This window comes from Botryllus schlosseri, chromosome 10 (assembly GCF_051294905.1).
Source record: "Botryllus schlosseri isolate E-star chromosome 10, Bs_hap1, whole genome shotgun sequence".
Lineage (NCBI taxonomy): Eukaryota > Metazoa > Chordata > Ascidiacea > Stolidobranchia > Styelidae > Botryllus > Botryllus schlosseri.
The window spans coordinates 716,670-742,747 of NC_137245.1; the positions used below are offsets into that span (position 1 = coordinate 716,670).

At 42.5% G+C, this 26,078-nt stretch overlaps 1 protein-coding gene and 1 long non-coding RNA gene across 2 annotated transcripts in view; one reads left to right on the top strand and one right to left on the bottom strand.

The window, feature by feature from the left end:
• LOC145448237 (uncharacterized) overlaps positions 1–26,078 on the bottom strand; it is a 160,017-nt gene that overhangs the window by 88,446 nt on the left and 45,493 nt on the right. The gene's annotated exons all lie outside the window — the stretch shown is intronic.
• On the top strand, positions 11,278–12,909 carry LOC145448241 (uncharacterized). Its single transcript, XR_013917836.1, has 4 exons — positions 11,278–11,334; positions 11,664–11,765; positions 11,832–11,979; positions 12,034–12,909. It is a non-coding gene; the product is annotated as an uncharacterized LOC145448241 (long non-coding RNA).

A 26,078-nucleotide genomic window follows, 5' to 3' on the forward strand; every position in this document is an offset into this window, starting at 1 on the left:
CAAAAGACATATGCAGTTTCGGCCAACACGCAACTCCACGGGATGAGATACCAAAAAAAAATTAGGGTATTCATCCATTGTCAATAGCCGCGCTAGGTGGGCGTGACTAATAACTCCTGTCCTTCCTATCTGGGCCCACCATGCAAATGTCACCCGGCGCATCCACAAAGGAATAAAGCCATGACAATTTTTGTGTGCGTCTCACAAAAGATATTCTTTTAGTCTGCTACGTTCGGGCGAGTAAAATATCTTTTGATTATACAACAGACTGGAGGTCGCGAATTAACAACATACAATAAAGGAATTATCACAACATATACCATATGCTGTGATTATGAATTACGTGCCCCAGCTCTATAGGTAAATCTGACACTCGGGGCTGAGAGAGTTTATATATGAATAGTAATATAATGCAATTACCAATATTATTGACGAAATTCAGTTTTGAAAATTGACCAACGGTTGGACAGGGGGACGAATTGCTGTTTTGGTTGAATTGCTGATTCTAGCTACAACCCACGCTTACATGTCAGGCTATGTAAGCGGATGGTTATGGCGGCAGGTCCAAATGCTAAGTAACGAACTGTGAAATAATGATTGACGCCCGTTTCAAGTAGTTATATGAGAATAAGATATAGTGAACCATGGCCTACTAAAAACACGGCCTTACAGTCTGCCTATTGACCTGAAAATTAAGAGGCCTAAAGTCTACTATCCAACCCTTACCAGCTGTGCACTCAATTGGTCAGAAAATGCGATATTGTCATAATGCTACCTGTCTTTGGTACTCTACTAACCCGCCGGTGCACAATGTATGTAAAAAATAGTATATTGCAGCAATATATAACGAAAAAATTAGGAACGAAATTTGTATAATCAATGAAAAATGGGTGGAGAAACTCTTGAATTAGAGCCTTAGGAAACAAATATCACAGCCTTACAGGACAATCACTTCTTTTGCCTTTGCCTCTCTTTAAATTGGCGAAATTCCCTTAGTGAGGAATTCGCAAATTTTTGCTGACTATTGTAAAAAATGTTCACAATTTTTTTGAACGCGACATTTGTACTATTTTCACTATGTGCATTACAACCAATTCGGGATTTACCTAACACAACTTTCAACACACATATTGCTGCACGGAGCAGAGGAACAGTGCCACGGTTAGATATGAGCTGATTAGCCGAATCTAGAACTGCGAAAGAATCAAATACAAAATGGGCCACCTTGAACGGCAGGTACAGTCAACCGTCCCCTAAGCCTATCCACCAAACTGAAATATTCATCATATTCCTCTTCGGTTTCATCAGTCGTGAGGGATAAGCTACACTCGGCGCAGTCCGTAGAATGACAGCATTACCAAGACTATTAGGGAAGTACCTCTGCTTGCTGTTTCCACATATGTATGCCTTTGAGGAAGCAATAGGTATCCGCCTTGAAGCAATAGGTATCCGCCTTATCTGGAAGGTATTTGGAGCAAGCTGCTATGGTTTTTTCATTAAAGATAGCCAGTGCCAGGTTGACGTTCTGCTTGTTGTGGCCAGGATGTAGTGCTTTTTTGTTAGCTTTGGAGTCATTCGCAAATTACACTCCAATTGCAATGCAATATAACCAGCAGGGCTAATTATGGATAGGCTATATCGCCACCTTTGATATATAATGATGGAAAGGAAAATCTCCTAGCATTCAGTAGATTGTTGCGAAGGTTCTGCACCAAATGAACGTTGTCATAAAATAGATAGATTTTTGTCTTGCAACTTCGATGACTGATGAACAACTCGGAGTTTGATCCTAACTGTGATGACAGTATATTGAAAGCACGAACGTTGGTGCTGTGGTTCTCAGAAGCAATACCTCTCGCATTAAATCCTAGATCCGAGATCAGACAGCTTCTGCGTTAGTGAGGCACATTAAACTTGTGTTTCTGGTTAAATTTGTACGACTAAAGGAAGCGATTTTTCAAGTCATTATCACTATAACGCCTTGGCAAATATTTCCGTCTTTATCAGCACCATAACATTGCACAATTTTTGCAGATACATTTCATCCACCATCACAATGACATCTTCAGAAATTTCCATGGCCTTTGAAAAATCAACAGTCCCTTTAGTCTTGTTCGCAAACAGCTCAAAGATGGCACAGGGAACATTTCCAAAAGTGTCTTGTACGCTTGGCAAGAAACAGAACGTAAAAGCAAGCAGTACCGGATCATAGTGCTAGATGATGCCAGAGTATTTCCAGCCTTGTGGTATCTTAGATTACGCAGCTCCTCTACTTCGGGATCCGGATCAGTTAGACTATCCAAATAGCTTGGGAAGTTTAGTAGCTCGCATTTCCTTTTGAGCAGAGTATTCTTGCTTGTGCGGAACCATGTTGGTAAAGGCACCTAGGTATCCCATTATGTTGCATCTGCACCCTCAATTGACGTCAATTTTCATGGCATTCTTGATTTTTGGAAAGCCTTCCAAACATAGCTCATAGTACATAACATGCTGATCCCCTGCTTGAGACTTTGGCAGATTTCACAGTAGTATATCCAAAAGTACACCCAACCACGCAGCACTCAAGAACCATCGCCCATTAACTACACTAGAAAATGAATATTAACAAATTAGCCTATATATCACTTTAAAATAGTATTCCGACACAGCGCCTTGCAACAATTAATTAAATTCTATAGAAACAGTTACAATGAACATGCCTTCGTCATCATAAATGTCTTAGAACCAAAGCTACCAGTTATACAATTCGACAAATAGACTACCGTATCCAAGACTATGTTTGCGAGAAAGCAGATTATGATACTACAATGGAGCCGTTCGAACACGACGTTCTTCGCGTCAACTTGAACCGCTGGCACTGTCGAGGAACCGTAACCTGATTGCCAACTAACCTATCAAATGATAATACTGACCCTTAGCTCGTGAATATACTCTAGACAGCGAAAGAAACAAGTGCGACGGACAGCAACACACGGCGCAACCCGCACAACTGCAAATGTCTTGACTTCTTTAACAACAACTACGACTGTATTCATCCGCACGAGTTTTTGCAGTGATATCAGTGGGTTATCCACCTGACTAGCAGCTCTTTTGGGACTAAAATGATTGTTTCCGTGTTAAAACGATATTCCATCATCTTAACACAATAAATTCTGGTCAGAATCCACTTGTGGTTTTGATTTGCGCGCTACTTACCATCTGCGTAGGTATAACCGTGAGATTTACACTGATTTAGAGCTGGCCTCTTAATTTTCAGGCCAATAGGCAGACTGTAAGGCCGTGTTTTTAGTAGGCCATGAGTGAACTTAAAAATTCTGCCTTCAACTTAATACATATACTGCCAGCTGCTGTTACGAGAAACGGCTGATCACGGCTCGGTTATGATAAATATCAGCAGCTGTTTATTTGTAATACTTCGTTGTGGAAACTGCAATGTTTTATTCTACGAGTACAAAATTCCGAATCTTCGTCAGTGCACGTGCGTACGTAGGTAGGCCTCCTGCTCGCCAAGCAGCAACGGTAAACTACGTTTAATCAAGCACAACCAAACATCAATACATGAGTTAGTATTTGAAACTATAGTCAGAGTGGTGATCCATATCCTGCTGAGAGGTAGGGGCTTCTGTAGTGTATTGATAACCTGATATACACCACGGGAGGTGTTCTTACAATCACACTACAATGTCCATCGCGCATGTCTGTTTACTATGTGTGGATACTTCTTACGCAATGATGAGCGGAGCTAATACTTCTGACGTAATAATGAGTCAGTGGCGTTTGAAAACAGACGTTTGTGCTATCGTTAACGTGGTATATTATCTCATTCTTGTTCACGAATATTCAGTTTATGTCATAGTCCTTGTAAAAACAAAAAGTAATCGTTCTTTCACAAAAAAATCGATTAGATATGGGAAGTAGTCGATTACGATTACTTCGGATTTTTTTCGAATGTAATCGATTGCGATTACGATTACTTCAAAATGCTGTAATCGCCGTAATCGATTACGATTACTAATCGCGATTACCCCATGTCTGGTGATGTGACATGCAGCCTCGATCTATATATTTAGCCCTTGATGGAACGTGTTAAATAGGTCGATGTATTTTTGTTCTGTGGCCTTTGCGCATGATTGAGTTCTCGATGTTCCCGGCCAACACGTTCATTATCATATCATTTTCTGAGTGTCCTGCTGAAGAAAAGTGAAGAAAAGTGCTCACCGACAGGCTTCGATCTGTTGCATTTAGAAATATCGTGTCGATGACCATCTATTCTCTTATGGAGTGGTTGACCAGTTTCTCCAACGTACCAGGCATTGCCACATCCATTTTGGCAACGAATTAAATATATCAAGTTATTGGACTTGCATGTGTAGTGGCCATTGGTCTTGTGCTTGGTTTGCCCTCTGCAAATCACGGTGCTGATATCCAAAATCGCACATGTCTTACACGATGCTTGTCCGCGAATTTCTACGCCGTTTTTTCTGTCTTGAACGAGGTAGCCTGCTGTTCACCAAGATGCTCCGCAAGTTTCGTGGCTGTCGGATGGCAAGGAGAGGCCTTTTTTGGAAATACCTTTTTACATTTTGGATCATTTTCCAATATCCATTGGTGTTTCCGTAAAATACTGCGGATCTTTTCTGCTCCAGGAAAATATGTAGTAACCAGAGGCACTCTGCGGTCTTTTTTGTCGTCGTCATTATTATTATTGGTAGGCCTACTGCAATTTAGAAGTTCTTCGCGTGGAACGTTGATGGCCTTGATGATTTGACTTTTTATCAGATGTTGATCATAGCCTGATTTTATTAGTTCATCCGTTAAAACTTGCAGATGATTATCCCTGTCATCTTTTTTTGAACAAATTCTATGTATTCGGAGAGCTTTGCTGTGATCACTCGTCCTTGATATTCCGCTATGTCTCGAATAAGAAACTACTTCTTGTGATGTCATGACTCTATATAAGTGTATGTAACACGTGTTAGAGAGTTAACCTTTATTATGATTGAGACTCTATACCAGTGGTTCTTAACCTTTTTTCCTCCAGCGCCCCCTTTCAAAAATTATCGTGCTCCAGCGCCCCCCAACCTCATATTGTAAGGAATGTAATAAAGACAATGAGTAAGAGGGAGGGCCGTAACAGCACTTCGTCAACCCCCTAAAAACGATTGCCTTGTGCACCCATAGCGTGATAAACCAAACTTTTGAGGGCTTCGCTCACAAGATCCCCGTAGCGTGATTTCGATGGTCAGCAAAGTTTGTGTGGCCTGGTCGCCCTAGGTACCAAAATTTGTATAATGCATGAATGAATAGGTGGTAGATACATATATAAGCCACTATAAAATTTGTATCCTCTCAGCCCACGAAATCAGATTTACCAGTAGCGCTGAGTGAGCTGTCGTATGGGAAAATAAAGGGCACGTAATAATATTCAAACATATTCGGGCGTGCCCGTAGGTACAATTAATTCGTTACCAGGGACGTAACAGCACTTCGTCAGCCCCCCGCCAAAAAAACGTTGGTCTTGGGGTGATAAACCAAACACTAGGGATGGTGTGAACCTCTGAAAGGTTCAGGTTCGTGTGAACGCGAACCTTTTTGAAAGGTTCTGTGTGAACGCGAACGTGAACCTCATGACGTCACGTGACGTCATATTGCTAATTCCAACCCTAAATTTCAGTGAAGTGATAGCCTATATTAATGTACACGATACCTAGCGACGCCTCGCGCCACGTAATGACACTATGCTGAAGTACATATTGACGTTTTAAACGTCGCCAAATGTATCAACTGGGGCAATCAACTGATATAATAATCCCATAAAGTAAACATCTTTCGTCCCTGTGCCTACAATTTCAACAAGGACTTGCAAGGGAATATAAGCTTACGCGGTAACGGTCCAGGCCAGACTGGACAATGTATTCGGAGTCTGAGTATTACGACGTTGATATTGAGCAGAGTGTAAAACGGCGGATTTCTATACTTGCTGCCGATATCACCCAATTAAAAAGTTGGAGCAGTAGCCAACACACCAATCGCACGGATTTTGTTTATATGATACAATAGACATATGAAGGCAACATTGATCCCGTACACCTATTAGATTTTTTACATCAGACAACGATATCAATTCAGTTGATTGATTGACAAAGCATCATTCGCTGACTACAGCTGACTACTACTGATTTTTTATGCTGCCAGCGCCATGCATAGAGTGACCAACAGTTGAAATGCAATAAATTTCAATCAAATACGTTATAATGAAGTGTAAATTGTAATATAAGAAAAAAGGTTCACAGTGCAGAACCTTCCAAGGTTCGTTTGTGAACGTGAACCTCTAAATATCCGAGGTTCACACACAGAACACGAACGTGAACCTCACGTTCACACCATCCCTACCAAACACCCAAACTTCCGGGGGACTTCGCCCCCAGACCCCCATTCTGCTATCCGCTATTTGCTGATACTAGTCATCTACATTGGGTGTCCACTGTCCATTTACTGAGCCAGCTATGCTCATGGAGGCGCGAAGCGCGAAAAGTTTCAATAATTAATGATTGAATTGGTCAATATAATCGGGAATTGCATGTATATTGATATCAATTTTTATGCTCTCTCTTCTCACGTAAACAGATTTACCGGTAGAGCTGAGTTATGTTGATTGAAAAGGTAGGACACCTCAATAATAATTATACATCTTCGGGCGGATACCCGTTGGCAGGAACGAAACGGCACTTCGCCAGGCCCGCCGAAAAAAGCTTGGGTCTTGGGCTTCCATAGGGTGATAAACCGACCGCCCCCATCACGTTGTTCGCTTTTGCCATGAAATCAGCTGTACTGTTTAGCGAGCCAAGTGCAAAGCGCGAAAACTTAATTCATGATTAAATCGGTCAGTAAGATCGGGAATTGCATATATATTGCTATCGATTCCTTGTCCTCTCTGCTCACGTTACCAGATTTACCGGTAGAGCTGAGTGAGGTGCAATGTTTGCTCTAAGCTGCGCACGTGCGCAGTGCTGACACGGTCTCTGCGCACAGTAAATCTACGTTGCGCACAACAAAGCCGATTTTATGACCTTTTTTTAGTCGTTACGCACTGTTGTCCAACGGTCTGCGCAGTGAGTTGTTGAGTGTGCGCAGACTCATCAAAACGTAGAGCGAACATTGTGAGGTGTCTTCGAAACTGTAGGGCCCGTTACTAATAATTAAACATATTTGTGCGGGCGAACCCGTTGGTATGACTTCGTTGCATGATGTTATTTCGTGACCTCCTGTCTGCTATGTATCAAAAAATATAGAATCGCCCAACAGGTATATCTAGTTTTAGATATCCCTGTCGCCCAATCGTACTAAACTAAAAGACGCACACGATTTCAAATTGGTATTTCTTCACTGGCATATAATTTATCCCCGCCAGATGAGATTCCTCTTCTGGGTTCAGATTGCCAAGACAGGAACATTCGGTCAGTGTTGGGATGACTCGAGTCATGACTTGACTCGAGTCACTTTTTCGTATGACTTGACTTGACTCGAGTCACTTTGCAAAAATGACTTGACTTGACTTGACTCGGCGCTTCAAAAATGCGGATTGACTCGTGACTCGGACCAAAATTTACGAGTCAATTTCAAGTCATCAAGTAAACGGTATCAATCAAATCAGTGTATTTTGTGCATATGTTCGTATTGTTCGCGAGACGACTGTGTCACTTGTGAGGGTAACCAGGCATTCACTGAATGTACGTTTGAATGATCGTCCATTATTGCATCACAAATATATTGACCACAGACGAAATGATCACAGGTTACGTTGTCGTAGTAGTAGTAGTAGAATAATAATAATAATAATACAATAGCCATTAACGTATCGATGTTTCTTGGACGGCTCAGTGCTAACATTGCGCAGTGATCACCTTTACCAACCCTCCTGAATGATTCAAATCCATATCAATTTGTTACAGCTTATCGAGGCTTCGTATTCGATCCTATAGGCTGATATTATAACAGACTGTAGCTTAGCTATACAGTTAGTCGCGTATTTTATTTGCGGTTCTACGTGTGTGTGATAGACGCCTTCTTGCATGCATATTAAACTTTATATTAGTTATTTGATGCAGGATAAATGGCTAATTATTCTGTCTTTCACACAGCTAGCAAAATGTAATGACTTTGAATCGTCACTGATACTTCGAAAATTCAATTTGACTTGAATTGTGACTTGACTCGTGACTCGACTTGACTTGACTCGACTTGACTCGAGTCACATCCAAAAAAGGAGTGACCTGACTTGACTCGAGTCACCTTTGAAAATCGATTGACTTGACTTGACTCGAGTCAAAATGTGCAATGACTCGAGATGACTCGTGACTCGAAGGTAATGACTTGATCCCAACACTGCATTCAGTGCCAGTCATGTAGGCACCCATGGACAATTAAACCTATATGTCTTTTGTAGGCTATATATATAACGAATTTTTCGGTGTTAATTTGCTCTGAATACTCATTAAGGATATGTCCAACCACCACATCATCTACTGCGAAGCCTTTTTTCTCCAGCGCCCCCCACACCGCCCCCATGAGCCCAGCGCCCCCCATTTTGCTCCCTGAGCGTTTCCGCCCCCTTCAAAATCGCCAGCGCCCCTCGGGGGCGCTGGAGGCAAGGTTAAGAACCACTGCTCTATACGCTACTACTGCATCAACGTCGAATAAACCATTGTATTGAGTATATATCTGTTTCGAAGAACTACGCCCACGGAACAGCTTCTCGAGTTAAGTATTCAAGTATAGCCGAAATCCCAAGATATTTGGTTAGCTACGCTTCTAATACAGATCACCAGAGACAATAAGCTCTAATTCCTGCATGGTGCCTCGAGTGAGGTCCGACGATCCGACTACTGTCGACCCCTGGGCCTTTGTAGATTTCGTGTACTGACTGTTACCTCGGACGCTGATTATAGCGCGTGCGACTGATTGATTGCTCGGTAACTAGTTGGAATCGTGTTGTTTGATAGTCGTGAATATTGGGACTCAGAGCTCGTGTGACCCGTGGAGAGAGAGGTCGTTGTTGCGTTGCAGTTGTGCCATGTTCTGTTTTTGCATCTTTTAAATATAGCCTACTTCTCACAGGCTAACGCGGCCCATCATCAAGAATGGCCAGTTTCAAGGTGACGGATGTGTTGACGCGGTATGATGGGGCGGGTGATATCGCAACATGGCTAAAGCAGGCGAAACTGGCAAAAGCTTTGCTAAAACTTGAGGATTTGGCTGTAGTAATCCCGATGTTTCTCGACGGTGATGCATTTGCCGTGTACGACCACTCGACCAGTTACCGGAGACTGAGAAGAAGGACGAAAATCGTATCGAAGAGGCTCTGTTGCGTGCCTTCGCCTGCGATCAGTTTTCGGCGTATGAGGAATTCAAGATGAGGGTGTTGAATGAAGGAGAGTCGGTCGACGTTTTCATTGCCGACTTGAAACGATTGGCAAAGTTGGCGGGCATCGGGGAAAACGAAGACGAACAGCTGTTGAAATTATCTTTTGTCGTGGGGTTGCCAAAACGTGTGTCTGCTCAGATAAGGGCGACACCAAAGGTGGAGCAGTTAAAATTGACGGAGTTGCTATCGATAGCACGTGCCCTCGTTACCGATCATGGATTAGATGGTGCCGAGATGAGCGCCGTTGCCAATTCTTATGGTAAAGAAAGAAGAGTGCGGTGTTTTCTGTGTGGTGGACCTCATTTAAGAATATTCTGCAAATCAATTGTGTGTTTTCGTTGCAAAGAAAGCGGCCACATTGCTCGATACTGCCAAAAGGTTGACCGACGACAGGGAAACGAGGGTGGGGAGCTGTGTGCGCCAGCAACGTCCCCATCAGATGGAATGGCGCATTGATTTCTAGGATGTCCATTATAGCGTGCGGTCGAAGTATTATGGCACTTTTTGATACCGGGTGTACTCAATCCTTGGTAAACCTGAGTTTAGTGAAAGGTCGGAAAATTTTCAGATCCTACAAGGTGGTGTTGTCGGCTGATGGTGCGAGAATGAAAACAGAATCAAATCGCCTTCCCGTTCAAAATTGTGTCGCGCCGCCAGTAAATGATAGCTCAGCTTCTGTGAGACAATATATGACTGACGCGCAAAGGCAAATGACTTTGGTTGTTGACAAAATGAAGCGCATTACATACTACATGTACTACTTATTACATACTATCATACTGGAACTGTTGACCTTTGCCGAGCGTGCCGACGCTGATTTTTCTGAGAGGTATACATATAGGAAGTGTCTACTCGTCCGGTACCGGACGAATAAAGTTCCTCAGGCTATTCGTCCGGCGTAAGCATGCCGCAACTGCAGAATGGGTACCGGGATTTCCGGAACTGTGGGCCGTAACTGCGGCATGGATTCCGAGAGTAAGTTCGCCTCTTACGAAGACTTAAAAAGTGCTTTGGAGAAATACCAGAAAGAAAATTACGTCCAGCTCTACAAGAGAGATTCACGTACGCTCGATGCAGTAAGAAAGCGAATCACTCGGCGAAATTTCAATGATGCGCTCAAGTATGGCCAGATATCTTTTCACTGCATCCACGGCGGCCGCAGATTTCAGAGCTTATCTAAGGGTCTACGACCTAACCAAGGGTAAGTAAGCGTTACGTATGATACGGAATTTCCACCGGGTCCACAACCACATGAACATCAAGAAGCAATGTTCCCCATGAGCATTTTGTAGTCTTGGTATCGTGAAATTAGGGTTGGATTAGCCTCAGCCTAAACCCCAACCCATTCCTATGACACCCCACCACCTCATCTTACGACACCCTAATCCTAACCCCACGCGTGCCGACACCCCAATCCCTAACCCCACACATGCAACCGCAAACCCTATCCTAACCCCGCACATGCAACTGCAACCCCACCACCTCACCCCACACATGCAACTGCAACCCCACCACCTCATCTTACGACACCCTAATCCTAACCCCACGCGTGCCGACACCCCAATCCCTAACCCCACACATGCAACCGCAACCCCTATCCTAACCCCACACATGCAACTGCAACCCCACCACCTCACCCCACACATGCAACTGCAACCCCACCACCTCATCTTACGACACCCTAATCCTAACCCCACACATGCAACCTCATCTTACGACACCCTAATCCTAACCCACGCGTGCCGACACCCCAATCCTAACCCCACACATGCAACGTCTATTGTGCACTCATTAACACTTGATATTTATTTCTGTATCCTCTCCGTTTCTGGTAGGTTGTGCTGATTCGAACAAAGATGGATCTCATGCCTCTACGAAGGAAAAGACAGTGGTGATTGTTGAGACGTCAGGTTAGTTAGCATTTTACTTAAAATGGTATTCTAGTCTATTAGTTGCAGACAACACTACATCACCAAGTAATGTAGGCCTATCAGTCATTCATTCAATCAATCAACCATACATACACTATTCACAAGCAACATCCCAGGTTAATTAAGCTACCAGACATCATGTTTTTAGGACTGCTTTCGCGGAAATATCAGTATCAATAAACTCCGATATTTGTTGCAATTTCATTACAATAAAGAAATTATCTTAAATCACAGACCAGGTCACTATACTCACTGGATTTAGATGTATGTTGCAATTTCATGATGTTTGCATGTTTGTTTACCTTCAGATTGCGCTATAGCAGTGTCCGAAGTCTTTGATGCAGAAAATAGCACCCCAGCAGTGTCCGTAGACTGTAGCAAAATCACCATGACACCAGACAAGTTCACGGGTTGGTGTCAAATTAATCCAAACTTTATCTTGCTACACTATAGTAAAACTGATCTTGCTGTTTCAGATCTTTCCAACATTCATCTGCCATCAAAACTGAAAAAAAGAGGACGCCCAAAAGGCTTGGAACAAACTGTGGTTGGCCTTCCGAAGAAGAAGAAATGTGACACTCCAGTTCCATTTAAAAAAAATACATACTAAAGACAGAGACCGATGTAAGTTTCTTTCATGCAGAACTTCAGCAACTTTCACTTCTGCCTCATTCACAGTGATGCTGTCATGGTTTGTATCACCATCTGACACTAATGAAGCAGTGTATGGAAAGAAATTGGGCAGTAAGTCTGTCACGTCCGACACTCGTCTCATCCCCAACAGCTGCCTTGATGAGACTGTGAATATACTCCACATGAAGAATTACTTCGCATATGATGGATGGGCTGCTGTGATGAAGGCATTCCAAAGTAAATATAGTCAGAAGGACTGGTAGTGTGGAGTATGCGACCTTCAACTTACAAAGAGCAATTCAATTCGCTGTGACTCCTGTCTCAACCGGGATCATCTCCTATGTGCTGGACTAAACACTTACCCTAAACAAAACAAATGGTTCTGTGGCCGCTGCAAAAAATAATAGATGCCTCTGTTAGAAAAATATGTAGCGGCAACTTTGACATTGAAAGTACTTCAATGTTGGTTTTCATGATTGATGTTCCCAGTGAAAACACGCTATCAATGCTTAAATATCTTGGAAGCAGCAAATTGTATGCACAGCATTTACTGTCACTTGCAATATGGAATGTGCGGAAATGCCAGCATGCATACCAGATTAACACCCAATGATCATATAAACATTGAAAGTTATACACAAATATTTTTCGAACAGTTTGTCGTATGTGTTCGATGACTTTTTCATACCTGCTTAATTTGTTCACTCCCTTAATACAAGACCCTCGTCGAAGGGAAATATCTACTTGGGCCCATTTAAAAGTTACCTAACCAAGAGATCTATCGACTGACCTATCATTTTGAATGGATTACCATCTGTGAATTGCTGTATGGCAGATTATAAAAAAATACCTCATTACCTCTTGTCGCCGTAATAACACTTTTGCCATACCTAATTACCTCTGATAGTCCTATTAACACTCTTGACCAGTGGTTCCCAAACTTTTTCGGTGTTAGGGCCAAATTTAGAATTTCAGAGTACGGTCGGGGCCGCACGAATACTACGGCTGTGAAACGGACCCAAACAGTCATCATGGCTATTTCGGAGTAGTTTTATTGCCCTGGCGAGATTTCAAAACTGTACACTGTTTACGGCTACTTATCTGCTGCATTGGGTGTCCGTTGAGTGAAACAGCTGTTCGCGCCTAAACGCGCGAAGCGCGAGAAATTTATTTAGTTTCATGACTGAATCGGTCAATATGATCGGGAATTGCATGTATTGCTATCAATTTTCATCCCGTCTCTGCTCACGTAATCTGATTTACCGGTAGAGCTGAGTGAGGTGTGTTTGAAAAGGTATAGGCCCCCTCAATAGTAATTAAACATCTCCGGGGGTATATACCCGTTGGCAGGAACGTAACAGCACTTCTTCAGGACCCCGGGGTCCCATATGGTGATAAACTGACCCCGCATCACGCTGTTCGCTTTTGCCACGAAATTAAAGTTGTACTGTTTAGTGAGACAGCGCGACGTGCGAATGTTTCGATAATTCATGATAAAATTGGTGAATAAGATCGGGAATTGCATGGTTGTCCTCTCTGCCCACGTAATCAGATTTACCGGTAGAGCTGAGTGAGAGGTGTCTTTGAAACTGCAGACCCCGTTAAATTAAACATCTTCGGGCGGGCGGACCCCTAGGTATGACTTCTTTACATGATGTTATTTCGTGACCTCCTCCTGTCTGCTGTATCAAAAAATGTACAATTGCCCAAACCTACTAAACTGAAAGATCACACGATTTCAGATTGGTATTTCTTCACTGGCATATAATTTTCTTTCTTGCGGGATGGTATTTGTCTTGTGAGGTTCAGATTGCCATAACAAAAACATTCGGCGCCAGTCATTTAGGCGCGTATATGGACAATTAAACCTATATGTATTTTGTAGATATAACGAAGTTTTTGGTATTTCGAAGTTTTTGGTCAGCATAAAAGCAGTCCTTTACGGCCAAGGCTTTCTCGCTGCCGATCGTTCTGACACACTTCTTGGAGTCACATGTTACATGGCCTAAAACTTTATATGTCTTGGTGCGTTGTGGTGCGGTCATGGCCAACGCTGATATGCCCATTTCTATAAATCTTGCGTATTTTTCTTGGGGAAAAGTACCCAATAATCAAGATATGTGGCGAACTGAAATCGCGCATAGCGCGAAAAATGTTTGAAAAAGTTGCATAAATTTTCCAAAAATACTCTATAATTTATGCTAATTCACGAAATAATTTTGGGCCCCTTTCGAGCTCGGCCCCCCTCAATTGGGAGGTTTAGGGTGCGGCAGTTACGGCCCTGACTATATAGGACTACCAATTATGCTGCTTTTAGCCGGTTAAGCAGTATGCAACTCGTCGTATTCAACCGTGAGTCACGTGTTGCACATCTAGTCATCATAGGGTTACCATACGTCCTCTTTTAAGATGATTTGTCCTCTTTTTCGATTTTTTTTAAAGTGTCCTGGGAGGACGACCAAATATGTCTTCTTTTTTGAGGATTTTGGTTAGATATATGGCCCAATTCGACTGATATACATTAAGTCAGCACTGTAGGAGCGCTACAGTGGCTATTTCGGGAGCTGGATCGGAAAGTTGACTTTTTTTCAGTCAACCACCTGTTAGTGTGAACGGAAAACTGTATTTTCCGGGAGTTGAGCCTCTTTTTCTATTTTAGTCAAGCGATCACGAAGTGGGAAAAATTTATTATTTTTTTGGGATTTCCTCCGATTTTGAAAGTTATCAATACCTATTTATATCTATAGCTACTGCTCGTTCAACTGGAAAGTTAGGGCACATTGCATTGAAACAGCAGTGACGTAACGTTAGCAGTCTATACTCACAACTTTCCTGCAATTCTATAATCAAAAACTACAGAGGCCAAGCCAAACAAGAGTATTTTATAAATATAAATTTTATTTTTTGTCATAAATCGATTTCTTAATATATTTTGAGGGCCGCAAGAAGGCTATCTGGGGGCCGCACTTGGGAATCACTGCTCTTGACCTACCTGATTACCTCTGATAGTCGTATTAACGCTGTTGCCCTACTTTGCCCAGACATTGCTTCATTCATTTATTTGCTATCATTTAATTTTTCTTCATCTTTTCAGCTACAATTCGTTACAGACGGATGATGCAGAGACAATGTAGGCATATACTTGTTTCATGCGGGTTTTATCAGACCACTTGACTTCCAAGGCTGTATCGATCTCTCCTATCCGACATCAAATACTGTGCATGCACATGTTTTCTGTATGATCATTGCTGCTGTTTATTTGTTCTGTATTTCTGTTGTATGAAAATAAAGACGCACAGTCTCTCTCAGTTGGTATTCCAATCATTACTGCGCAACAACATCAAGTATGAGTACTCGTAGTACAGCACGTAGTACAGCAGAGGTGACAATTCCGTCTTAGCTGTGCAAGTTCACGTACAATTGGTTAGGTCAATGACGCTTGCATGAGTTCAGAAATAGGTGGAGGCAGCAATAATTTCAGCGAATCGTTCGTGTTCTGACTGCATCCGGTTATTTAACGATAGCACTTTGGAACTCTTCGTATGGCGCATACACTCCCTCGGAGCTCCAATTATGAGCTTACAAATCAGTATCCTACTTGTTCTTACTTCATTAAGCGTAGGTAAACATCTCTTGTAAAGGTAAAGGTGGGCGTCAAGTTCTGGTACTTTCACGACAGCAATTTGCAATTATTAGTATGGCGTAAACTTTCCCTCGTAGCTATAATTATGAGCATACAAATCAGTAACAGTAACCATTCAAATCAGTAACCAGAAATGCGAATAAATAATGTACAAAACCGAAGCCTGTCAAAAACACATACAGTCTCCATAGTAACGGGCCTACGTCACACGGTGCCGGACGAATAGCCTGAGAAAATTATTCGTCCGGTACCGGACGAGTAGCCACTGCCATAAATATATGAGCGCATTACATTCGATACGCGTTAAACGTGTCTCTAATCTATGATTTCCAACCAAAATATTACGCTAAGATATGGTCGAATGTAAATTAGGTCTTAGTTAACTTTTGCTTGAATTCGTTAATATGGGATTCATCTTGTGCACATATCAAATTAACTTATCCCACAATCGTTGAATTCGTCTAGCACTATACCTTATTATGGGATCACCTCGTGCTAATAATGGTTATATGTCCCACATTACTGAGAAATTATCACCGATTTTGTGCAATTGTATATGGAATTGAGATGCGGGAAATCGGGGACTGGTCATTCGTTTGACCCGGGTGTGTGTATACGGGGTGAAGTTAAGAGGTAAACGCTTCCTAGTCCGAACAAACATGCAGATTGGACGGACGAAGGTCTTAAGGCGGGCCTCTTAGCGATCATTCCAATTTCCACACGATAGAACCTTTGACCGGTACCGCAGTCTCGTGTCGGATTTATATGCATTGATTGTAATGTCGATCAGCATCTCATTTACGCCTACAACACATTTTTATCAACCTTCATAGCTTAATGGCCTCCGCTAAGTTACGGTGTTATCGGTGACTTTAAATATTATCAACATTACGGCCGTGATGTTATTATCTCAGCTCTGTATATAGACCTATTGTAAAATTCGCTATTTAATATGTCATATCTTGTTCAGTCGAATAATAACTGAACAGCGTACATTGGTTTGGATTCATAGATATCGGACACGTGAATATTACGAAATAGACTAGTTACGGAAATCGTTTTTTTTTTTCAATTCGTGAACGGATACCTTATCACATAACGCGTATGTGAATTTCAGCTTTCGATATTAATACGGCACGCGCTATATCGCCATAAATCATCATTCGGTTCCACCATTATTTGTCTGACCGGATTATGCTAAATTTCCCGAATATCGTAATGACGCATCTTTCATTCCCATTCTGTAACTCCACATTGAGTAATGGTATTCTGACGGCATTTCAAAACGCGATTTCATGGAGATTTCAGCTTTCATATATTTACGGACATATAACAGCCCTCCCACTCCTCTGTATATGATAGCACCACGCAGTGATCTATGTGAGTTTGACTGATATTTTCATTTCTAACTGACTAAGTGCTTAATTTGTTTCGATCACGCCAGGCCGCTTGCGCACGTGGCGTCTATTCCGCCACTCATGAACGCTATCTAGTTTTTCTTGTTGGCCTGACGTAATAGGGCATGACTCCCTGTTTGAATTTTTTTTCTACATTTTTGCTATACATGTTACACGTTAATGTATAAGCTTGCAAGTTGAAATATGAGACGACTTCGGGACTATTTTTAATTACCGAGGCCGTGCTTTGTAGCATGACGTAGCTTTAATATCTTTATTTTATCAATATTTTCATTATTCAGCTATATTTCATCCATAACTTACTAACGCTACCCTACTTTTATGAGTCACGGCATCGCGTGCTTACACACCCATCAAAATTCAGATTTCGGTCTAAATTTGAACAAACAACCATTGAACTGGCTTATAATGTATCTTTCAAGTTTGAGACATTTTTACGTACTTTAACAGTCTTATGATGACTCGATTAACAATTATTATCAATTTTGTACAACGCCATAACGCGCTGCTTTATCGTTTCTGGCGCGTTGATTGACTTGTGATGAGTTGTTTGGAATTCGCTTTACAAAACTCAGCAATACCTATCAATCGCACATCCGCTGTCAAGATTACGCAAACAATGATCCCTGATACACCGAGAATTTATTACTTCAATAGCAATTTAGCAGACATGTTTGGCTTACACTAAGGAGTTCGTTTCTTAGCAGACTTCCTGTCCAATTCGCATTTACGTTCACCACGTGGAAATTTTTTCTGCAGTCCCCCTTGCTTTCAACGCTTACTGAATCGCAATTTAGCAGACGCAATATCACCACGTGCTCGGGGTTTCAAATTCAAATAAAATAAAATGTTTCATTACGTAACGCCCCTAACTTCCGCAATACCGCTTCTTTGTTCAGAGATGCCGCGGCAATTGCATAATCGGCAGATACCATCATTAGGGTTCGTCATTGTTTCGTTAATACGATTATGCTAAGTAGCCAGCCGCCACTTAACTGATCATAGGAGAAATACCGGGTTTTATGACCGGCAATGATCTCTCACAAGATGAAAGCATGCTTTAGTATGACGCTGCTTTCTTCGCAAATGGCTATGCATTAATTTCACATTAGATGGGGATTTTCACCGACTTCGAGCGAGGCTTAAACACATTACCGCCTCTGTCGCATATCATCCTTATCGTATGAGATTTGACTGACAGTTTCGTTACTCATCGGAATTTTTTTTACGTGGTCCTCGATTACGCGGACTTTTCCCGTCACCCCTAATCGCCGTCTAGTTGTTGGCAGACTTCCTGTTTTTTTTTCAATTCCCCTCGCCACGTGCGCGCGCGCGGCTTCCCGCATTTTTATTCGTAACTTCCAGTGATTGATGTCACGGTGATTAACCCTTGGCTTGCATCGCTGTAGGAACAGCGTGCCTTAGTATTTCTTTAATTATTTCTGATATTGTTGATGCCTTGCTAAATTCGGTGCCTTCTCAGACTGGTTACTTATTGATAGGCTTTGTGTTTTATTTCATGCTTGTATTGTTATTTTGTGCTAGTTCTAATCGTGCTAGTATATACCCTTTCATCGTCATGCTGTCGTGAGGTTTTTACAGAATTGACGAATTATACGTGTCCGTCGTCCATGCTTTCGCGTTCCGGCGTACCAAGCTTCTTCTCATGTGTGTGAATTCATCGAAACGATTTTGACAAACTCACAAACAACGATCTGGCAATATACTTCGGGACGATTATGAAACCATGTGCCGTCACACACCAACAGTTCGCCGCTATTCCACCGACGAAACGACAACGATATACCGCGAATTATCGATTAACCGACCGACGATATCCCAATTCTGCGATCATTGGAAGACCCGACAGCGCCTACCGCCAACACGCGTACGTAGTGTAACAGAAGGCTCGTTGCCGAACTCAGGGGCTCCATGTAACAGAAGGCTCGTGGTGCCTGAAGCTAATGCGTAGCTGATGGCGACTTGCTATCCTGTCGTTGTGAGTATTCTTAGCCGGGCAGATGCACTCGTTACAGATATATTTCGGAGAAGCGTACGTCGATGTTGCGTAGATGAATCTCAAGTCTCAAGGGGAGACATGAGAGAAAACGTGGGTTTATATACCCGAAAATGCGTAACAATGAATGCGATTGTAATGCGTTAGCCAATGAGAACGGGTTGGTAAAGTTCTAGTGACAGGAAAAAGGCAGTACTCTAGCTAGGACTATGTTTGGCGTAACAATGCCTACGGAGCTTGCGCAATCTAGAAGAGATAGTAGCGTTCTAATGGTTGACATGATATAGTGAAATCCTAATACACGCAAAGTATATTTCCTTCATAACGGATGCCTGGCGTTAGCTAGGGACATTGGGTTAAAAGGACCAGCGGTTCGCTACACCGACCCCCCTTTGAGAGGGAGCGGAACTAGGTGACGTGGAAGAGTCAAATTAATGAATTACCGTTGTCGGTATCCGCCCTGAAGGAAGATAGCGAGTGCGTGGGTTTAAAGCTAACAACAAAAGCAAAAACATGCAGTTATGAATGATTGATGGACCGAGTGATTTTTATATTATAAATCACCCACGCTGTGTGTGGGGGCAAGGTTCTTACAGAGACACTATATTGAGTGTCATGAGTAAATCACCCACGCAGGGGTTGCAATACGATAGTAAATTCGATCGCGCCGCGCGTGGGGGCAAAGTTCTCAAAATATCACCATATTTGGTGCAGTCAATGAGGGAATACGATACCCTCGACGGTACGTGCTGGGATGCCGGAATTAATACGCTCGTGGAGCGCCACTACCAAGCCACAGGCGTGGTGGTGTGGTAAATGAGTGCTGCGGATGACCGAAGAAACCCGGTGTGAATCTCGGACCGTGGTATCAAACCGTGGCGATTCGCGCGAAGGAATGCAGATGAGGCACTGGACGTGTTGCCCGATGTCGTGCGATTGCATTCGTAAAAGATGCGATGCTTGCAGTGTTGATTCGTGACGTGTCGGTTGCGTTCGACGTCGACGTTGGTTATGCAGTTGGTTGTTGGATAGTTGCATCTTGAGCCGTGAACTGTGTGTCGTTCGGCTGTGGAGCGCGAGATTTTATCAGCGGAGTTGTGGTCATCCATTACGCCGCAAGAGTGGCAGTCAGAATTGACTGATCGCAGTTCAATGTCTCGGTGGCCAGAGCATCCGGATTCATCCTCAACACAGCAGCGTACCGTCGTCCAGGTGGGTATAAATTGCGCGGGCAGGCTGAAAATAAGCTAGGCGCCAGCATAACATGATACAAACAATTACTAAGCCTAGACGATAAGTACAGAATATACTGGAAGCAAAATAATGCAATTTCCATGAGCTACTAACTACAAACCAGGCGGGAAGGTATGTATTCAACGGTAGGGAAGACTGTCCTGATGGAGGACAGGAGGCTGCAGCCTGTCGGTTCACCTATGATTCGGAAGGATCGATGAGCTAACTAATGTAAGTTGAATGGTGCAAGGTGATAAATATCGTCATGCGCGCGGTGTTTATCGCTAAGAATGAATGATGCAAATGACCCGAATGGCGGTTCGAATTAGTGCGTGCTATCGTAGCTGTGGTAGTCCATGCCATAATGATGCATGTATTTTTAAAGGTATAGCGCTATGCCGACCGATATCGTGAAGAAGCGGCCACTGTATGTATAATGTGTATACGCAGTGTTGTAAAGGTGTCGTGAGCCAAGTTCAAGCGTATGAACAGACGGAGCTCGAAAGACAGTCCTTGTACTCAGGCAGCGCTAGTTACCCGACCAGGTTACGTCAAGTTAGCACTAAATGATACACCAATGCTGTTGCTGTTAAGCACGTGATTATAACCCTGAAATGAAGGATGAATCGCGCTGTGCAAAAATGGAGTCAGGGTATTGGTATACTGTGGAAGGTGCCGTGTTACATAACATAACGGGCTGATTTCCATGAAACAGTTTGGTTAGGCTTGCGATGTTTAGGAGTGTATGAGAAAATACTGGCAAGTGAGGTCTGCCATGTCTTGATTAACGAAAACAACAGCTCGCAAGATCGGGGCGCGTGATTGAAAACCCATACCGCGTGTGCTAGAGGGAGAAGCTAAAACAACTTTCAAGGATGTAACAATTATACATGAATAGTACCGTAGTTGAATAAAGCAACAAAACCACGTGGTCACGGCGTGGCCGTGCATGGGAGTCTGCGGTAGCTTAGATACGGAAATTAACGTGAAGCATCCCCGTGGAGAATGCATAAAATTGCATAATGAGGGATTGTTGAGGAAATCGGCGCCTCATAACTAGGAAGGAAATGCTGAAACCGAAAGGGCGCAGGTCCTCGTATGCGGAGTTGTGGCAACTGGTTTGTCGTTAAAGGCCATGGAAAGTACTTTAAATCATGCACATTGAACATGCACTGGCATACACTGTTTATAAGATAGCATGGCATACGATCGAAAATATGAGTGGCGAATACCGGTTGTAATATAAGTTATTCTAAAATGGTGCTGTGGCGCTCTAGCTTGTTTTCACTATGCCAAATATATGAACAGGTTACCGGTGTATGATGATCCCGTGGCTCCTGGGTGTGATGGCGAACGTACTGACTCTTTATCATCCGAAGTTGTTGTGAGTTTGCCGAACTCAAGGTACCATGTGTTTGATGGCTCTTGAATGTCCTACCGTACGATCTGCTGGCTACCGAACGCGGGGTACCATGTAACAGAAGGCTCGTTACCGAACTCAGGGGCTCCATGTAACAGAAGGCTCTTGGTGCCTGAAGCTAATGCGTAGCTGATGGCGACTTGCTATCCTGTCGTTGTGAGTATTCTTAGCCGGGCAGATGCACTCGTTACAGATATATTTCGGAGAAGCGTACGTCGATGTTGCGAAGATGAATCTCAAGTCTCAAGGGGAGACATGAGAGAAAACGTGGGTTTGTATACCCGAAAATGCGTAACAATGAATGCGATTGTAATGCGTTAGCCAATGAGAACGGGTTGGTAAAGTTCTAGTGACAGGAAAAAGGCAGTACTCTAGCTAGGACTATTGGCAGGCCGTGTTATTTTTGGCATATGCCAAAACTGCCAAAAATAACTTATTTTTGGCATTTTTCGATTTTTATTTTTGGCAGTTTTGGCATCGTCCTCTAAATAGATAGTTTCAGCCTCGAATTAGTCACAAAAACACTTTATTTGGGCTAGTTTGTCAAAAGACACCACAAAATGTGCAGCATCCACGTATAATCAGTGCCAACAAACAATAAGAAGAAGAAAAACCTAACGATATCAAACGAAACCACAAAATATGCAGTATCCATCGGAATCGGTGCCAATAAGCAAAAAAAAAGAAAAGCCTAACAATCACGCTCAACAGCTGATTGTTACAGCTGTTGAATAGACTTGAATCGTTTGCACTGTAACAGTGCTTCCTAACTCAGGTCAGCTAAGTTTCTCCTAAATTCATTTCTCGCCCAGCGAATCTGGGAAATATCGGCTTCAACAGTAGCCGTTGAGGGAAAGAATGTTGCCAGTCATCCACAAAAGGTTTTCAGAGCTTCAAAATCTTTGGAAGGCCGAACCGGCTTCCATGCATCATGAAAAGAGATCACTTCGCCAGTGCCATCGATCTCATCGCGGAAAGAATTTTCTTCCCGATCTTTTTCCAGGAGTTTCCTGTGTTGTCTCTCAACACATTCTATTTAGTAGCCCGACTATCATTTCTCCTTCAGTCTACCGATATATTTTCGGAGGACTTTTGTCACTTCAGGTGGCTTTAATATTACCAACTCGCATGGAAGGGTCCTGGGAAGGTTAGCTTGTTTAAGAACATTGACTCAACAAGACTGTCTGGCAAAACGAGACTATGCAGCTCAGAAATAGCCAGACAGTTTGTTGCGTCACAATGTTCAACTCGATCACAATGCAAAATTCGTGGTTAATTTTGGGGGTTCCAGTTCCATGAGCAGAATATAATTTATATTTTAATAATCAGTACTGCGGCAACTTCTCATTGATACCCGTTTTATCAAATTTAGTGCTCGACAAGCCGGTCAAAAATGGTCGTAAAATTGCCTTTGGACAAATGGAAAGTATGACGTAAACCAAATGCAGTCAGCCGTTCAATCTCGCTGTGCCCACACCATTCAGGACACCATGCTTTCACCCCTAATGGGTGGGCTGAACCCAGATTAAGAAACCTGCCTTTCAAAAACGCTCTTCTCGCTTGTAACGCGGTCCTGTTAACACAACACCATGAACGAAATACACTATTCGGCAGGCCATGTTATTTTTGGCATATGCCAAAAATTGCTTATTTTTGGCATTTTCAAATTTTTATTTTTGGCAGTTTTGGCATCTGGCTCCTGAAATGCCAAAAATAACACGGCCTGACTATTGGGCTCGAAAGTCACGTGACTTTTCAGCATAGCAACCACCGTCTGGGGCCAAGCGCGTTTCTGGTATCATCTTCTCTGCGACAGTAATGCATTTGTATGTCGCAATTTCTGCTACTGCGCTGGTCTTTGCTGTCACATTACGTGTTGGACTGTTGGTGTTACAGGATTGATTTTTTTCGTGCAGATAGATGACATAATGTGTAGTATTCAATTAACATGATGGAGTATAGAGCAGTTTAAGATAGCCTAGTAAAGTAATTCCAAGGTTTAGTGCCTTCATCTGGACCTACTAACTGTTCATCGTATGGCTGCAGCATTATTATGCTTCAAGTGTATACTTATCGACACGGAGACAGTGATCAGTCAACATCGGAGATTAGTAATATTGTAAGATTACCGTACCGTGTTAAATTTGATTTCAGATGGATTTGGTTAAGCTACTTTTACGATTTGCGAGTTCTTCAAAAATAATCCGAATCTGGTCAGAAGAAGTCAAAATGATTTAGACAACGACCATCCAATATCAGCAATGTATGGTGGTGATGGCAGAGAATTGGGAAATATTCAGTTCAGCCATGAGTAGAATGAAAGTTTATGACGTAGAGGTTGGTAACTGCAAAATTACCTGAAAGATTGGGGAAGCGTTGGAATTGAGTTCGAATCCCACTTGACGCAACTGGGTCGGAGGCTTATCTGGACTCCCCACTGCTTACCTAACTACATAAGCAGCGTCATGTAATCAAGCCAATGAAGCCTAGATGGCTAAGTAAAGCCGATGAGGCTCGAAAATCGGCACCACTGACGAGGACGTATGGAAGCAAGCAAGAGAAGAAAGATGGTGAACGAATGGGTGACAGGAACTTAGAAAAAGCTAATCAAAAAGCAATAAAGCATTTATGTTGTGGGTGCAAACAGACGATCATCATCATTGGTTTATTAGCAATTTTATCAGTTCAATACACCACAAAATGCGATACAATGAAAAGACAGGAAGATGTACAGGAAGATGTCGAAGCGACTTGGAGTAGTCTATGGAATCAGACACCCATCTTGGCCTAGGCGATGTAAAGAGGAGGCATGCACACCGAATGAAAGTAAAGAAGACAGTATATTTCCACCTTTTCAGGGTACTATGTAATATTGCATACTTGCCGGAGTGTTATATTTTTTAAAGTAGTTTTAGGACATGTTTGCGGCACTTTTGTGATGTGTGTATTGATAGATATCAAGTGTCCCTATTCTACCAAATCAAGATCATTAATAGACTTGAGCGTTTAGAAGAAAGTCTTCATTTTGAAATGAGTCGGTGATACTGTACTACTTGCCCAGCATCACGAGTACTTTGACAAGTGCAGGGCAGCTTGTGCATTGCATACTCAAAACTTATGCCATTTATTCGTTTTGGACCCGACGATACCCTAAGATTCTGAATAGAAGAACTACCTAATTCTGATGTAATAATATTTCCACAACAATACTTTCTTAATCTTGCATACTCTCGCTTGATTTTACAAAATTCTAAGAGTGCTGACGAAATCAATAACTGGCCAATAAATTCGACAAATTCACAACTTGAGAATGTATTTCCTTTGTACCGAGAATGAAACAAATAGAATGTAGGTATTGGTAACAGATTAGGTGTTCCTGATTAATGTTGCCAACTTGCCATAAATGGATGCAGTTTTGACTTAAGCTATACACTGCTACTGTGGAGGTAGTCTTAAACTGACAATACAATTGAGAGGACTGTGTTGGTATATCGAAATTGACGTAAACGAGAATAACAGCAAGCAGTGTAACTGTGAGTACTCCATGGCTACCTGTAGTTATTGCGTTGCTGCATCGCGTCGACGTCAGTATCTTCCAATGACAAGCCAAGATCCTGAACGGCGTCTGTGTAAATTTAGGGTGCTCTGGCCCTGGCACTGAGAACGACGGTAAGGGATACAAGTGTTGTTGGGTCCGTATGGTTACGAGGCTGGTCTCACACAAATGACCTACTGGTGGCATTGATGTACCGTATGTCGACAACAATGTCAGTTCCTTCCCAGCGTTTTGGGTGAATTTCTACCAAGTTCAGGAAGTATATGTGGTCCCAACTTTTAAGGCCGGTAGCGTCTTGAAGTGTTCGCTCCACCTCCCTACGGTGACGTCATTCCATAGACAGTTGAGCTGCATTTTCTCACAGTTCAAGGGGTAAATAGCGTGCGTGTGCTTCTCGTTCTTACGATAAAAGAGATGGTGTCTTCTGGAGAGCAGTTTTTGGCAGAGATACCAATTGCATCATACAAGATGCCGGGATCAGAGATACCCCGGATATGGTTTACGTATAGCGCACAGTGCAACTTCACTAGCACAGCAATCAGGTACAGATTAGTGAGGCTAGCATCAATGTTTGCATTGATTTGTTAAACATCTAAAAGTATCTATAAAGAGAATAAAATGGTTATGAATTAGCCTACCCTTTGATTTTTGTTCAAGAAATTTGTGTAAATTTTGTATAGGGCAATGCAAAAGCTACTGAAGGTAGAAAATTTTAAATTGGCTAAACTAGCCAAATTTGCTATACATTTTTTTAAAAACTCAACCATTTCATGGCAGAGCCAGTAAAATTTTATAAAACTATC